This window comes from Dendrobates tinctorius, unplaced genomic scaffold (genome assembly GCF_039654945.1).
Source record: "Dendrobates tinctorius isolate UK_male_01 unplaced genomic scaffold, ASM3965494v1 ptg000326l, whole genome shotgun sequence".
NCBI lineage: Eukaryota > Metazoa > Chordata > Amphibia > Anura > Dendrobatidae > Dendrobates > Dendrobates tinctorius.
This window is the reverse complement of record NW_027361993.1, coordinates 20,152,109-20,169,907: the sequence shown is the minus strand read 5'-3', so window position 1 is coordinate 20,169,907 and position 17,799 is coordinate 20,152,109. Positions and strand designations below refer to the sequence as shown.

Sequence of the window (17,799 nt, the reverse complement as noted above, 5' to 3'; positions counted from 1 at the left end):
TGGAGGTGTGTCTTATAATGCCAGTGTCCATCTTACAAATCATATATATGTCCCTCATCCTGGTATCTATATAACCCCCATCCTGGCACATGGCCCCCTTGTGCTGGCACATAGCCCCCCATCCTATCCTGGATATGACCCCCCCAGTCACTATATACCCCCCTGCTGGCACTCACATGGCCCCCCCTCTATATGCCTCCCTGCTGGTACGCACACAGCCCCCCGTCCCTATATTTCCCCTGCTGGCACACATTGTCCCCCTGTCTCTATATTCTCCCCTGCTGGCATTCACACAGCCCCCCCGTCCCTATGTTCCCCCCTGCTGGCACACATTGTCACCCCGGTCCTATAATCCCCCCCTGCTGGCACACATTGTCCCCCCAGTCCTATAATCCCCCTGCTCGCACACATTGTCACCCCGGTCCTATAATCCCCCCCTGCTGGCACACATTGTCCCCCCGGTCCTATAATCCCCCCTGCTGGCACACATTGTCCCCCCCAGTCCTATAATCCCCCCCTGCTGGCACACATTGTCCCCCCAGTCCTATAATCCCCCCCTGCTGGCACATATTGTCCCCCCAGTCCTATAATCCCCCCCTGCTGGCACACATTGTCCCCCCTTTCCTATAATCCCCCACTGCTGGCACACATTGTCCCCCCTTTCCTATAATCCCCCCTGCTGGCACACATTGTCCCCCCTCCATATATTCCCCCCTGCTGGCACATATTGCCCCCTCACATCCCTTTATTCCCCCCTGCTGGCACACATGGCCCATTGTTCATATATTCCCCCCTGATGGCACACATTGTCCCCCCATCCCTATATTTCCCCCTGCTGTCACACATGGCCCCTGTCCCTATATTTCCGCCCTGCTGGCAAGCACATGCTAAAATAATAAACAGTTAACTCACCTACTGATGATCGCTCCTGCTCCCAGCTCCCCTGTGGCTTACCTGTGTCTATGCTGAGTCATCCTCCTCCTGCAGGGCACACGCAGCTGCTGCTCATTCAAGCAGCTCATTGTAGCTACAGGACCTTCCATGATGTGACCAATAGGAGCTGCTCAGCTGTGGTCATGTGACTTGCAGTGCACACTGGGAGTCATGTGACCGCAGGTCCTATGGTCACATCATGCAAAGTCCTGAAGCGATGAGCTTTCTGAATGAGCTGCTGCTGCTGCTCACCCTGCAGGAGGAGGATGACAGCAGACTAGACACAGGAAAGCCATGGGGGAGCTGGGAGCAGGAGTGATCATCAGTAGGTGAGTGTCTATAGCGACTGGGGGTGAGTGCAGGCACATGTAATATGCACCGCTCCCCTGTCTACCAACTCGGCACTGTTTCAGCACCGAGGTGATGGACAGCGGGTGCAGTGAATATTACATGAGCCTAATGAGCGGGAGCACAGGACCTCCAGGTGTCTCTGCAGCCCCATCCAGCCCACCCCAGCCCCCTGACTCCATGCCAGAGCTGCCCCCCCCCACTCTATAGCACAGCAGCACACAGATTCACTTTATAAGACGCACCCCCCACTTTCCCCCAAAATTTGGGGGAACAAAAGTGCATCTTATAAAGCGAAAAATACCGTACATCTTTTCAGGACATCTACCCCAGAATTGATAAACATTTTAAACATTGCGGATCTCCAACCTCCATTTGTACCTCTAAATAACTCCGTGTAGGGATTGTAAGCCATTACATAGTGTTAGATTTTACTAATTTTTGACACCTGGATCCTCATGGTCCAATGTACAAAACTACAACACTACAATAAGGGTATGTTTTAACGTGGCATATATGCTCTATGTACGCAGCTCCCCCAAAGTGCTGCAGGTTTTTGTATGCACGGTTGGGTCGCCCTCCCAGGGCTGTGGGGTACTCGGTATCGGGCCGGTGTCAGGGGAATGTGTCACAGCAGCGGTGACCCGGTCCATGGCCCTGTATCAATACAAAAAATGGTGGGGGGAACAAGAGGCGCAATAGTGACCTATCACTAGTGACACTTGAAGTATGAGCGGTATAATACAGTTCCACTCACCTATTCCAGTTGTGTAACCCACAACTGGCTTGAGAGCATATCACAGAATCAGCTGCTGCAGGACCTCCACCAACCACTCGCACGTGGAAAAACCTTCAGAAAGTTGTGGGAAGCAGGGTGTGTTGCAGTCCGCGCTGCCGAGATTCACAAATCACCTGGGATACAAGATGTTGTAGCAGTGTACTCCTTTATTTCCTCCTATGCGTTTCGGCGCCCTTCCTGGCACCTTCCTCAGGTCCGTGGCCCTGGGCGCCCAAGTAATGGGAGAATGTAGTTAATGGAATGGAATAATTCGTGACACCACCTGTGGTGCTCGGCAAGGGAGATGTTAAGCCGACGCTGCAGATAGATCCGCTGGGACTAATGGTATGGTGCAGCAAAGATGTAATAGCTCCCCACAGGTGAAGCTATAGTCCCAGGGCAGTGTAGATGTAGTTGGCATGGGGATGTAGCAGTCCCGGAAAGGGAGGAAGCAGACAAGACACAGCGGGGTGCAACTTCTGTGCCTTTACTTGATAACTGCAGTCCAGGGTCCTGATTACAGAAGGTAATGGAGCAGGCTAGCCTGGAAGCAACTCAGGGATTCTTTCTCAGCAGACGGGCTGTGCAGTCTCCTTCCTAACGCTTGTTTGAATGAAGCACTCCAGTACTAAGTTACTCTGAAGTTCCTCCTGTCAGAGGTTCCCAAGAACCTTACTTGCACGGCAGACAGCTGTAGCCTCTCTTGGGGACTCCTCTCTCTCTCTGAGTCCTGGCTCTCTATCCAAGCTGCTGTTGTGCCTCAAGTCTTAGATGGGAGTAGAGCATTTACAGCCTCCTACTCCTCTGGTATCTGTTGTAGGACCGTTAGTATCTGTACAACCGTGGAGACCAGGCTCCAGTTCATGTGCTCTCAAGCTGAGGGAGCTCTCCTTCCTAGCTCAACCTCCAGCTTTTTTCTACACGTCTGCACACTTCACCCTCCGCAGACTAACTAACCACTCCTTCCTCTTGGCCCTCAGAGGGCACCCCTCCCCTTAATCCTGGTTCAGAGTTCCCCCTGCTGGCCTGGAGTGGAACTGTATTGCATGTATGGATTGACTGCGAGAGAGACCCATCATTGCCTCCAAGCCTGGCACTACCCTCCCCTGGAGGAAGGCAAAGCCACTGTGGCGGCCATACTCCTGGGGGTGCCACATTCCCCCCTAGTGCAAGTCAGCACTCCTGGGCTGAACAAAAACATGAGCATATAAACAGACAATAATAATTGTACAAGATTTAAAAATTAAAAAGTTACAAAAACCAAGAGCTTCAAAAATGGTCCTATGATGATAAGTCCAAGCATCAATGTCCATGGTCCATTCCTGGGCAAATGGTGAAATATTTACAAGAAAAGTTTTCGACCACACACAAGTCCTGTGGTTCAGTGTCCATAAAACAAATTCCAAAGGAAACTCTTACAGGTTACCTGTAGGCACAAAACGTGAAAAACAGTTACATATTTACACATGCACAATTTCAACATTTACATCTATTTTGCTATATGCGATATCTAAGGGGTGGTATACCTTGTGTGGTGCGGGCAGACCTGCGTAAGACTGGTGTAGTGGGTAATTTTCTGGATACACTACTGGGGGTTCTATGTAACACAGGGATACTAAACTGACTGTGAACTCTTAGACTCACCAAGGGCACGACAGGTCCACCACTGGCAGGGCGAGGGTTCTCTGGCTCCACTGCTGGTGTGGCATCTGCTACCCGATTTTCCTGATTCTCTTGAGTCACATCTTCCTGTGCTACCAATTGGGGAAACAGCAACACTGGCACCACTATAGCATAGTTCACCTTAGTGCAATTCGCAGGGAATTCTCCAAGCACTGTGATGACCTTCTCTTCTTCCACTACGGGCTGGATGTTATCTGGTTCTTCTCTTCTTTCTTTTTACTGGTCAGGGCATAACTTCAAATTATCTCTCGATACTGCTGCTGAGGTCTCTCCTCCATCTTTACTGACAAGGCATACCTTAGTATTATCAAAATTTGAGGGCAGAATGGTATAAGGTTCAGCTTCCCATTGATCATCCAATTTGTGCAATCTTCTCTTTCTTTTCAAGACTTGCTCTCCCGGCGACAAAGTAACGGCAGGTGCATTTTGATTGTAAAGCTTCTCCTGCTTTTGTCTTGCCTGGGCCAAACTCTTCTCCACACATTCTTGAACTCTTCTGTACTGTTGCCGCCTCTCCGTGTCCCAATCAGCTTCTGGGGATGCCACTTCAGGTGTCAGGACTCCCATGTCTAAGTCAATAGGCAGCTTACCAGGTCTTGCTCTCATTAAGTATGCCGGGGTACCGTTGGTAGAGTTCACGGGAATATGGTTGTAGAGGTCTACCAGATCGGGCAACTTCTCTGGCCACAGATTCCTCTCCTCCAAGGGCAAAGTCTTCAGGAGATCCATCACTACCTGGTTCATCTTCTCGCACATGCCATTGGTCTGTGGGTGATACGGCGTTGTTCAGATCTTCTTACAACCATACAAGTTACAGAATTCTTGGAACACTTCTGCCTCGAAAGCTGGACCTTGATCTGTAAGCACTTTCTCCGGGTACCCATGTGGTCTACAGAAGTGCTGTTGGAACGCTCTGGCTGCTGTCCTGGCAGTTTGATCTTTGACAGGCACAACTACCAGGAATCTTGAGTAGTGATCCACAATGGTAAGTGCATAGATGTAGCCTGACCGGCTTGGAACCAGCTTCACATGGTTCAGGGCTACCAGCTCAAGGGGCTGTTTGGTGATGATTGGCTGTAGAGGAGCTCTCTGGCTGTCCCGGTCCTTTCTGCGCAGGTTACATTGTCCACACTCCCGGCACCACCTCTCAATGGCTTTCCTCATACCAGCCCAGTAGAACCTCTCTCGGAGCAATACTTCCAACTTCTTCCATCCGAAGTGTTCAGCTCCATTGTGGTATGCTTCCAGGACCATTGATGCCTCTCTCTTTGGGACTATCAACTGCCAGCCCAGCTCATGAGTGCGGGCATTGATACTCCTCTGACACAGCTTCCCTTCATAAATGAACAGCCGGCCTCTCTCCTTCCACAACTGCTGAGTTTCTTCAGGAGCATCCGACTCTGGATGTGAGTCAGCTCGTGTCAGCAGCTCCTTCACCAGGCGGACTGCAGGGTCACTATCTTGCGTTTCTGCCCAGTCATGATGGGGCAATGGATTCAGGGTGACCTCCTTCAAGCCAGACCATCTGTTTCTCACTCCTTGAGCATGCTGGGCCGCAAGTGGCCGGTGGAAGGGAGGTAGGTCTATCTCTTCAAGAGCCTCAGGGTCTTCTCCGGCATCTGTTAGGTTAGGCATTCTGGACAGCACATCAGCATTGGCATTCTTGTGCCCTGCCCAGTACTTGATGGTAAACTCATAGTTAGATAGCCGAGCCATCCATCGCTGTTCCAGTGCACCCAGTTTTGCAGTGTCCAAATGAGTCAACGGGTTGTTGTCCGTGAAGATAGTGAACTTGGCAGAGGCTAGGTAATGTTTGAACCGTTAGGTGACAGGCCAGACTATGGCAAGGAACTCCAGCTTGAAAGAACTGTAATTATCAGGGTTCCTTTCAGTGGGGCGCAGCTTCTTGCTGGCATAGGAGATCACTCTTTCTTTCCCATTCTGTACCTGCGACAGTACTGCTCCTAGTCCCACGTTGCTGCCATCTGTGTACATCACAAAGGGTTTGTCATAATCTGGGTAGGCCAGAACTTCGTCTCCTGTGAGAGCCATCTTCAATCTGGTGAAGGACCTTTCCAACTCTTCAGTCCACTCAAAGGTGGGATTTTTCTGTTTGGTCTTCTTTGACTGCCCCACCAGGAGATTTTGCATAGGGGTGGCTATTTCAGTAAAGCCCTTGATGAATCTTCGGTAGTAGCCTACCAGTCCAAGGAATTGGCATACTTCATGAAGGTTGCTGGGCTTCGGCCAGTCCCGGATGACTGTGACTTGTCAGGATCTGGTGCCACACCTTCTGCACTGACCACATGACAGAGGTACTGCACCTTGGGCTTCAGGAGGTGGCACTTGGAGGGCTTCACCTTCAGGCCAAAATTGGACAAAGCTTCAAACACTTCAGCCAGGTGCTCCAGATGATCTTCATAGGTTTTGGAGAAAACAATGACATCATCCAGGTACAACAGGGCCGTCTCAAAGTTCATGTGTCCCAGGCAGCACTCCATCAGCCGTTGAAATGTTCCTGGAGCAGGGCAGAGCCCAAATGGCATATAATTGAACTCACAGAGACCCATTGGAGTGGTAATGCTGTTTTCTCCTTGTCTGCCTCTGCCATGGGAACCTGCCAATACCCACTAGTGAGATCTAAGGTGGAAAAGTAATTAGCAGTTTTAAGTGCAGCCAATGATTCCTCAATTCTAGGTAATGGGTAGGCATCTTTATGTGTAATGCTGTTAATTTTCCTGTAATCAACACACATTCTCATGGTACCATCCTTTTTCTTTACAAACACTATTGGAGCTGCTCAGGGGCTACAACTGTCTCTGATGTCCCCTGCCTCCTTCATCTCCCTCAACATACTCTTAGCACACTGGTATTGTGTTGGGGGTATAAGTCTGTACCTCTATTTTATGGGTGGATGGTCTCCCGTGGGGATATGATGTTGAACCCCCTTTGCCTGCCCAAAATCTAGTGGGTGTTTGCTGAATACCCGCTCATACTCTTGTGTCACTCTGTAAACCCCATTTTTCTGGTATGAAGGTGTAGAGTCAGTTCCCACTTGCAGTTGCTGGCACCACTCCTCCAGCTGCTTGACAGAGCCATTGTCCTCCACCTGATCGGATGAGACCAAGGGTTCTGCTGCCTACAAAGAGTTGTAATTAACGGTGAGCAGCTTAGCAACTGTGGCGTACCGAGGTATTGTGGCTTCCTCTTCCCCACAATTCAAAAGACATACAGGTACTCTCCCTTTTCGTACATCAACCACCCCTCTGGCTGTCAAGGCAGTGGGCCTGCTCTCGGAGTATACTGGTTCTACCAACGCCTGGTAATCTCTCCCTCTAAGACGTATAGCTGCCCGACACCACACCAACATTTCACATCTGGGGGGTATTGCAATGGGAAAAGCATCACTCACTCTGACGCTGCCAATCTCTCCGCCAGAGAGTTCCACCTGTTGCCTTTGCATCAGGGCTCGGATCTTCTTCTGCAGGACTCGTTGTTCTCCAGAACCAGCAATCTCAGCCACCTATTGCAACAAGACAATAACCTCGGACAGACAGTTTTCAATTACATTTGTACCAAGAGTCATCATGGGATTACATTCACGTCGGTCAATATCAACAACTATCAGACCTTGAGACTTTAGCTCTACCTGCCCCACTTTGACAGTAATCCTATCTGCGGTAAAGACTGACCATTACTAGCAACTACTGTCAGTTCATCAGTTGGGCCATGGGTAAGCTCTGAATCAGCCCAATATCTCTTGTACAGAATGTACGGCATAGTGGTCACCTGGGAGCCAGTGTCCAGCAAAGCGTTTATGGGGATGCCGTCAGTCACCACAGGAAGGATGGGTCTCCCTCCCACATACTTGGCTCTCCAGTTCTTTGGGCCTGGGGATCCTATTCCTGGGGGTTAGCCCTCTGCCCCAGGGGTTGCTCGTTTAAAGGACAATATCTTGCAAGATGACCGGCCTTGTAGCAGCTACGACAGATGGGACGTCCGTCCTGGTCATAGCGATCGTTGTTCCTCCCTCGAAGTGGCGGTGCTCTCCTTCTCCAGAGCCACGGGACATCCTCTGGACTGGAAGCAAGCTGGATCTTTTCCTTGGAAGACACCTGCAGGGACTGCACCCTCTTGGTAAGTGCAGCCATCCCTTTGGTCAACTCCTGGACTTGAAGACGCAGCTCCTCAGTTGGATCTTTATCCAGAGTCTGTGCATCAGCCTCCACTGGGATGGAAGGAAAAGATGTTGCTTCCTGTTGGTAAGTGATCGCTGGGCGCCTAGGGGGCGCTGGACGGCTGTCAGTAGATTCCTGCAGTACCCGAATAGCCCTGTCCTTAAAATCAGCAAAGTCAGGGTTTTGCAGGGTTATAATATGCAACTGTACTCTGTGGGTACTGGATAGGAGTCCTTCAATGAACTGCTCCTTTAACAGTTTATCTTCCTCCTTCACACTGTCAGGATCAACTTGCTTAACGGCTCGCAGCGCCTCCTGCAGGTTGAGAGCATAATCCCTGATACTGTCCTGCGCCTTCTGTTTACAGCCAAAGAACCTCATCTTGATTTCAGCTGCAGTGCGAGTGTCAAAGGTGCTCCTCAGCTTGGCCAGGATCTTTGCAACAGTCTCTTTATCAGTGTCCTGCCAGGCTTTCACCTCTCTCTGTGCTGCACCTGTTAGCTGTCCAATCAGGATATTCACTTTCTGGCTTTCAGACAGAGGGTAGACTTTAAACAAACTGCACAGTCTCTCTTTAAACTCACTCAGGGTATGCGACTCACCCGAGTACTGCGGTATGTAGGGCATAGACAGCGGCATTATGGAGATCGCTGCAGTGGGTGCTCCTCCTGGTGGTGCTGCGGGGTTGACAACTGCGCCTGCTGCTGCATCGCCGTTTGGCGGGGACATCCTCTTCCCCCTCTAGTTAACATTAGCCAGGGCCGGGGAGTTATGTGAGCTCACCGGCGGCCGCTTCACAGGCCCGACGCTCTGGGCTGTAGGCCTCAGCTCCTCCTCCTCTCGCTCGCTGTCCTCTCTTCCCGAGCGGCACTTCGCTTCTTCGCGCTCTGCGGCAGGCTCCGCCCACGAAGGCCCACCTCTTTCTTCCCGCACGCGCCAAGCAGCGCCTATTGGCGCCAATTATACACACAGTCTTTTTGCACAAACACAGTCTATGGCACACAGGACCCGGGGGTACCGGGCTCCATAATCCTGTTCGTGACGCCAAAATGGGTCGCCCTCCCAGGGCTGTGGGGTACTCGGTACCGGGCCGGTGTCAGGGGAATGTGTCACAGCAGCGGTGACCCGGTCCGTGGCCCTGAGCGCCCAAGTAATGGGGGAATGTAGTTAATGGAATAGTTCGTGACGCCACCTGTGGTGCTCGGCAAGGAAGATGTTAAGCCGACACTGCAGACAGATCCGCTGGGACTGATGGTATGGTGCAGCAAAGATGTAATAGCTCCCCACAGGTGAAGCTATAATCCCAGGGCAGTGTAGATGTGGTTGGTACGGGGATGTAGCAGTGCCGGAAAGGGAGGAAGCAGACAAGACACTGCGGGGTGCAATTTCTGTACCTTTACTTGATAACTGCAGTCCAGGGTCCTGATTACAGAAGGTAACGGAGCAGGCTAGCCTGGAAGCAACTCAGGGATTCTTTCTCAGCAGACGGGCTGTGCAGTCTCCTTCCTAACGCTTGTTTGAATGAAGCACTCCAGTACTAAGTTACTCTGAAGTTCCTCCTGTCAGAGGTTCCCAAGAACCTTACTTGCACGGCAGACAGCTGTAGCCTCTCTTGGGGACTCCTCTCTCTCTCTGAGTCCTGGCTCTCTATCCAAGCTGCTGTTGTGCCTCAAGTCTTAGATGGGAGTAGAGCATTTACAGCCTCCTACTCCTCTGGTATCTGTTGTAGGACCGTTAGTATCTGTACAACCGTGGAGACCAGGCTCCAGTTCATGCGCTCTCAAGCTGAGGGAGCTCTCCTTCCTAGCTCAACCTCCAGCTTCTCTCTACACGTCTGAACACTTCACCCTCCGCAGACTAACTAACCACTGCTTCCTCTTGGCCCTCAGAGGGCACCCCTCCCCTTAATCCTGGTTCAGAGTTCCCCCTGCTGGACTGGAGTGGAACTGTATTGCATGTATGGATTGACTGCGAGAGAGACCCATCATTGCCTCCAAGCCTGGCATTACCCTCCCCTGGAGGAAGGCAAAGCCACTGTGGCGGCCATACTCCTGGGGGCGCCACACGGTGATTCCGCATGTGTTCATTGAACACATGTGGAATCACCGCATCCTATACATAGACTGTGTAATTTATCTTGCGTAGACTGAGCATCTCCGGAAGATAAATAGACATACTGCGGTCTATAAAGACACACCACATGTGCGTATACGCGGGTGTGCCACCTGCATCTTTGAACGCATAGTGGAGATGGAATTTTATAAAATCCCCTCCACTATGCTGAAACATCTGGACGCTGTGGATTGGACACTGAAGCTGTACGCAGCTTCCAATCCACAGCATTTCCAGATCGCGGAAACATACCCTTAAGGTATATTCACATGACATCATTCAAAATTGGGTGATTTCACCAACTTTTCCAAGATGAATACACTTCAGGACAAGTCTTTTTTTGTCCTGAAGCATCTTTTTTAGCACTTTTTTTGTTGGTTCCTGAACAATTGCATCATCATTTTTGACCTCGTGTGCATCATTTTTGGGTTGCCTTTTTCTGGTAGTTTGTTCTCTCTGTTACAGGTGCTGTTAATTACCCAAATTAGAGAAGCATCACATGATTTTTCGAACAGTGCCAATACTTTTGTCCACCCTCTTTTTTATGTTTGGTGTGGAATTATATCCAGTTTGGCTTTAGGACAATTCTTTTTGTGTTTTTTCATTTAAGACAAATTAAATGAAGATAATAATACCAAAGAATTTGTATTTGCAATCATTTTCAGGAAGAAACTGAGTATTGTCTGACAGAATTGCAGGGGTGTCAATACTTTTGGCCACAACTGTAGCTCATTGCTATAGGTCTGCCCTTGGGCAATTACATTAATACAGTGATCATAAGGCCTCTTCTGTATACAGGTTGTAGTTACTGCTTGTAGTCCTTCGAATATTGACAGAACACGAGCAATTACTGCTCTCTAATGGGCAATAAAGGCACATTGTGCTTACACCAGGACCAGTGCTGCTTCATAGAGAACAATGGACAAGTCTGAAAAGTAATATAACGAATGACTTAAAGCTCAGATTAGAAATATGAATAAAAATCTACCAATTAAACATCATTACTTTACAGAAATTGGAAAACAAATCTTTATTATGATGAAAGCTGGACTATAAGAAGAAATGCTACATTGATTGTTGCACCAGAAGAGTGATCTGCAAAGAATTAGTGGTGACTAGTGTTGAGCGATACCACCCGATACTGAAAAATATTGTATCGGAATGGATCGGCCGATCTAAAAAAAGTATCGGGTATCGCCGATTCCGATCCCGGAAGTCCCATTCAAGTCAATGGAACAGAAATATCGGAATTAAAAAAAACCCTTTCTTTCCCTGTCGGTTAATTCTACATGGAGAAAAACAACTAATAATAATGTAGAATGTATTGTGAGAGGTGTAAGAGACATAAAAGCCATAGAGCTTTAGCCCAATCAAATGGAAAAGCAGGATTTTTTTTTTTAAAGACGTTCGTAGTTACAAAGATATTGACTAAGTTAAAGTCTTTAATTTTTTGTCAGATATGTATGTTTCACTACTTCCATGCTCTTCACCTTCTTTTTTACTTCTCCCACACTTTCTCCTTCATCATCTTCAGCAGCAGCAGCAGCAGTATCTGCTTCTTCTTCTTCTTCTTTTATTCTTCTTCCTTTATTCTTCTTCTTTTATTTTTCCTCTTTAATTCTTCTTCATATTCTACTTCTTCATCTTCTTCCTATTCTTCATCATATTAATTGTGTCAGGCATTCCTGTAGTTGTTATCTATAAAAGTTTGAAGATTACACCTTCCGTTCAGCCTGTCACAAAAGATTTACAACAGGATTTGTCCGCGTTCAGTTTGGCCTGCAGCAGCAGGCCTTTTCCAGGGGCACTACGAGGAGGAACGGACTCACTCCCATACACTGCTTAGCCTTCTTCTGCTTATAAATTATAATATCATAATAATAATAATAATTATAATAATAATAATAATTATAATATCATTTGCTCTGATTTTTAGTCTTATGCTTCATGTTCTTCTGCTTTTGGTTTTTATGCTTCTTGGTCTTCTGTCTCTTGTTGTTCTGCATCTTGGTGGTTGTCTTCCTGTTCTTTGTCCTCTTGGTCATCTTCTTCAGGGTCATCTTTTAGGTATTCTTCTGTGTGGTCTTCAGGGTCGTCGTCTTCAGGGTCATTGTCAGGGAGATCCAGAGTGAGAATCAAAAACCATTTCCACAAGCTTGAACTTGGAAAAGTAGCAGAAGGTACAAGAAGGCTGAGGAACTGCCGAGAACCAGCTGACGGTACTGGAACCCGGAGGGGCAGCAGAATGAACAAGAGCCAATGGCACAACCGTGGACGAGCTGACGTTGCTGGAACACGGTTACTAAGCAGGAGGTACCTGTGCTCCAAAGCACTACCAAGGACCAGCAGACGTTGCTGGAACTCGGATACCAAGAAGGAGGCACCTAGGCCAAAGGCACTGCCGAGAACCAGCTGACGGTGCTGGAACCCGGATGGGTAGCAGAAGCTGCAAGAGCAAATGACACTAGCGAGGACCAGCTGACGGTGCTGGAACCCAGATGGGTAGCAGGAGCTGCAAGAGCAAATGACACTAGCGAGGACCAGCTGATGGTGCTGGAACCCGGTGGGGCAGCAGAAGGAACAAGAGCCAATGGGAGAACCGTGGACCAGCTGACGGTGCTGTAACACGGTTTCTAAGCAGGAGGTACCTGTGCTACAAAGCACTACCAAGGACCAGCAGACATTGCTGGAACTCGGATACCAAGAAGGAGGCACCTAGGCCAAAGACTCTGCTGAGAACCAGCTGACGGTGCTGGAACCCGGATGGGTACCAGAAGGTACCCATGAAAAAAACAAAGTTGCAAGGCTGTGAGCCGGCCGCAGTTACCGAAACCCACAGTCCTACAGGGGCGCTTGTCCTATTGGCACTACGGAACCAGCCTTTATTACCAGAACCCGCAGCCCACATAGGAAGCACCGAAACTGCAGGCACCATAGACTCGGCTAACCCGACCGCAACACGACAGGATAACGTATTGGTGGCAAAGTGACGTTGACACTACCCAGAAACAGCAGGCGTGCTGGAACCAGGCTGGGCAGGAGGAAGTGCCCGTGCCAAAGACACTTCCGAGAACCAGCTGACGGTGCTGGAACCCAGAGTGGCAGCAGAAGGAACAAGAGCCAATGGGACAACCGTGGACCAGCTGACGGTGCAAGAACACAGTTTCTAAGCAGGAGGTACCTGTGCTAAAAAGCACTACCAAGGACCAGCAGACATTGCTGGAACTCAGATACCGAGAAGGAGGCACCTAGGCCAAAGGCTCTGCCGAGAGCCAGCTGATGGTGCTGGAACCCGGATGGGTAGCACAAGGTACCCAGGAAAAACAAAGTTGCAAGGCCGCAAGCCGGCCGCAGTTACCGAAACCCACAGTCCTACAGGGGGTGCTTGTCCTATTGGCACTATGGAACCAGCCTTTGTTACCAGAACCCGCAGCCCACATAGGAAGCACTGAAACTGCAGGCACCATAGACTCGGCTAACCCGACCGCAACACGACAGGACAACGTATCAGTGGCAAAGTGACGTTGACACTACCAGGAAACAGCAGGCGTGCTGTAACCAGGCTGGGCAGGAGGGAGTACCTGTGCCAAAGACACTGCCGAGAACCAGCTGACGGTGCTGGAACCCGGAGGGGCAGCAGAAGGAACAAGAGCCAATGGGACAACCGTGGACCAGCTGACGGTGCTAGTACACGGTTTCTAAGCAGGAGGTACCTGTGCTAAAAAGCACTAACAATGACCAGCAGACATTGCTGGAACTCCGATACCAAGAAGGAGGCACCTAGGCCAAAGGCTCTGCCGAGAAACAGCTGACGGTGCTGGAACCCGGCAGGGCAGGAGGGAGTACCCGTGGCAAGCACACTTCTGAGCAGCAACATGCGATGTTGAAGCCCAGAGGTCAATCATGCAGCAGGCTGAGGCCAACTTGGAGCGAGTTTTATATTGGTTGTACACAACTACTGATTGTAACCGTGCTCCACTTTGGCCTCTGGCTCTACTGTCTCTAGTATTTCCCCTGGCCTCCAACCACGCCAGTTGCTGCTCTGCAGAGTTGTCTGCACAATCCACACTTGTTCCTGAGTTACTGGGGCTCAGTCACATCAGTTTATCCCCTGATGTGTGTCCGGCAAGGTGTCCTGCTCTGTCCACATTCCCACAACTATTAATGGGAATGGGACAGAGCAGGAGACATTGCCGGACACACATCAGGGGATCAACAGATGTGACTGAGCCCCAGTAACACAGGAACAAGTGTGGATTGTGCAGACGGCACATCAGAGCAGCGACTGGCGGGGTTGGAGGCCAGGGGAAATACTAGAGACAGTACAGCCAGAGGCCTAAGTGGACCACGGTTAAAAGTCAGTAGTAGTGTGATGTTGGAGGCAGCTGTAGACTTTGCCATCTGCACAGCAGGGGAACAGCTGGCGTTACTGAACCCCACTAACACAGGAGTGAGTGATTCTATCTGTGCGGACGGCACTTCCAAGCTACAACTGGCTGTGTTGAAGCCCAGGATCAATGCTCCGAGCAGGCTGAGGACTACTTGGAGCAAGTGGAAAATAACATGTAGTGTGATGTTGGAGGCAGCAGGAGATTTTGCCATCCGCACAGCAGGGGAACAGCTGGCATTACTGAACCCCACTAACACAGGAGCGAGTGTTTCAATCTGTGCTGACGGCACTTCCAGGCTACAACTGGCTGTGTTGTAGCCCAGGATCAATGCTCCGAGCAGGCTGAGGCCTACTTGGAGCGAGGAGAAAAAGCGTTGTAGTGTGAGTTTGGAGGCAGCAGGACACTTTGCCATCCACACAGCAGGGGAACAGCTGGCGTTACTGAACCCCACTAACACAGGAGCGAGTGTTTCAATCTGTGCGGACGGCACTTCCAGGCTACAACTGGCTGTGTTGTAGCCCAGGATCAATGCTCCGAGCAGGCTGAGGCCTACTTGGAGCGAGGAGAAAAAGCGTTGTAGTGTGAGTTTGGAGGCAGCAGGAGACTTTGCCATCCACACAGCAGGGGAACAGCTGGCGTTACTGAACCCCACTAACACAGGAGCGAGTGTTTATATCTGTGCGGACGGCACTTCCAGGCTACAACTGGCTGTGTTGTAGTCCAGGATGAAGCATGCAGCAGGCGGAGGACAACTTGCAGCAGGTTTTATAGAGGTTGTAGACTACTACTGATTGTCACCGTGCTCCACTATGGCCTCCGGCTCCACTGTCTCTAGTATTTCCCCTGGCCAACAACCCCGGCAGTTACAGCTCTGAAGTGGCGTCTGCACAATCCACACTTGTTCCTGTGTAACTGTGGCTCTGTCCCATCTGTTGATCCCCTGATGTGTGTCTGGCAAGCTCTCCTGCTCAGTCCTCATTCACACTACTAGTAATGTGAATGTGGACAGAGGAGGAGACCTTGCCGGACACACATCAGAGGATCAACTGACGGGACTGAGCCACAGTAACTCAGGAACAAGTGTGGATTGTGCAGACGCCACTTCAGAGCTGTAACTGGCGGGGATGTTGGCCAGGGGAAATACTAGAGACAGTGGAGCCAGAGGCCTAAGTTGAGCAAAGTTACAAATCTGTAGTAGTTTGCATGTGGATGGAGCAGGAGACATTGCCGTCTACACAGCAGGGGAACAGCTGGCATTACTGAACCCCACAGACACAGTAGTGAGTGTGTTTTTCTCTGTGAAGACAGCACTTCTGAACACCAACTGGCATTGTTGGAGCCCAGGATGAGGCATGGAGCAGGCTGAGGCCTGATGGTGTTGGCATGTGGAGGCAGCACTAGACTTTGCTGTCTACACAGCAGGGGAACAGCTGGCATTACTGAACCCCACAGACACAGTAGTGTGTTTTTCTCTGTGAAGACGGCACTTCTGAACACCAACTGGCATTGTTGGAGCCCAGGATGAGGCATGGAGCAGGCTGAGGCCTGATGGTGTTGGCATGTGGAGGCAGCAGGAGACTTTGCCATCTACACAGCAGGGGAACAGCTGGCATTACTGAACCCCACAGACACAGTAGCGAGTGTGTTTTTCTCTGTGAAGACGGCACTTCTGAACACCAACTGGCGTTGTTGGAGCCCAGGATGAGGCATGGAGCAAGCTGAGGCCTGATGGTGTCGGCATGTGGAGGCAGCAATAGACTTTGCTGTCTACACAGCAGGGGAACAGCTGGCATTACTGAACCCCACAGACACAGTAGCGAGTGTGTTTTTCTCTGTGAAGACGGCACTTCTGAACACCAACTGGCGTTGTTGGAGCCCAGGATGAGGCATGGAGCAGGCTGAAGCCTGATGGTGTTGGCATGTGGAGGCAGCACTAGACTTTGCCATCTACACAGCAGGGGAACAGCTGGCATTACTGAACCCCACAGACACAGTAGCGAGTGTGTTTTTCTCTGTGAAGACGGCACTTCTGAACACCAACTGGCGTTGTTGGAGCCCAGGATGAGGCATGGAGCAGGCTGAGGCCTGATGGTGTTGGCATGTGGAGGCAGCACTAGACTTTGCCGTCTACATAGCAGGGGAACAGCTGGCATTACTGAACCCCACAGACACAGTAGCGAGTGTGTTTTTCTCTGTGAAGACGGCACCTCTGAACACCAACTGGCGTTGTTGGAGCCCAAGATGAGGCATGGAGCAGGCTGAGGCCTGATGGTGTTGGCATGTGGAGGCAGCAGGAGACTTTGCCGTCTACACAGCAGGGGAACAGCTGGCATTACTGAACCCCACAGACACAGTAGCTAGTGTGTGTTTCTCTGCGAAGACGGCACTTCTGAACATCAACTGACTTTTTTGGAGCCCAGGATGAGGCATGGAGCTGGCTGAGGCCAACTTGCAGCACGTTTTATAGAGGTAGTAGACTACAACTGATTGTAACCGTGCTCCACTATGGCCTCCGGCGCCACTGTCTCTAGTATTTCCCCTGACCTCCAACCCCGCCAGTGACAGCTCTGAAGTGGCGTCAGCACAATCCACACTTGTTCCTTTGTTACTTGGGCTCAGTCCCGTCAGTTGATCCCCTGATGTGTGTCCGGCAAGGTCTCCTGCTCTGTCCTCATTCACACTACTAGTAATGGGAATGTGGACAGAGCAGGAGACCTTGCCGGACACACATCAGGGGATCAACTGACGTGACTGAGGCCAAGTAACACTGGAACAAGTGTGGATTATGCAGACGCCACTTAAGAGCTGTCACTGGCGGGGTTGGAGGCCAGGGGAAATACTAGAGACAGTGGAGCCAGAGGCCTAAGTGGAGCAGGGTTAAAAATCAGTAGTAGTTTGAATGTGGATGGAGCAGGAGACTTTGCCGTCCACACAGCAGGGGAGCAGCTGGCGTTACTGAACCCCACTAACACAGGAGCTAGTGTTTTTCTCTGTGCAGACGACACATCTGAGCGACAACTGGCTGTGTTGAAGCCCAGGGATTATAGTTCAGGTGGTAGAAACATGAACACAACAGGAGACCTGGATACAGTTGCCAACCAATTATTTAGTCGGGAAGAGGACTGGCAAATTCTGGGGAGATCCAGGCCTTGTTCATTTTCAGAAAAGTAAGCCGGTTGACGTTATCGGAAGAAAGTCACGTGCGACGGTCTGTTAGTACACCACCTCGGCACTAAAGACGCGTTCCGATAATACACTGGCAGCAGGGCAAGCCAGCACCTCCAATGCATACTGGCTAAGCTCTGTTCATGTATCCAGCTTAGAGACCCAAAACTTGAAGGGGGAAGAGCCATCTGGGAGTACACTCACAGGGCAA

The 17,799-nt window shown here is 50.4% G+C and overlaps 1 long non-coding RNA gene across 1 annotated transcript in view; it reads left to right on the top strand.

Moving 5' to 3' along the window:
• Positions 1-1,099: 1,099 nt before the first annotated feature.
• The window catches only part of LOC141074155 (uncharacterized), a 108,608-nt gene continuing 91,908 nt past the window's right edge, over positions 1,100-17,799 (top strand). Inside the window, exon 1 of the long non-coding RNA XR_012227142.1 lies at positions 1,100-1,262. This is a non-coding gene — a long non-coding RNA (uncharacterized lncRNA). The remainder of the gene's footprint in view (positions 1,263-17,799) is intronic.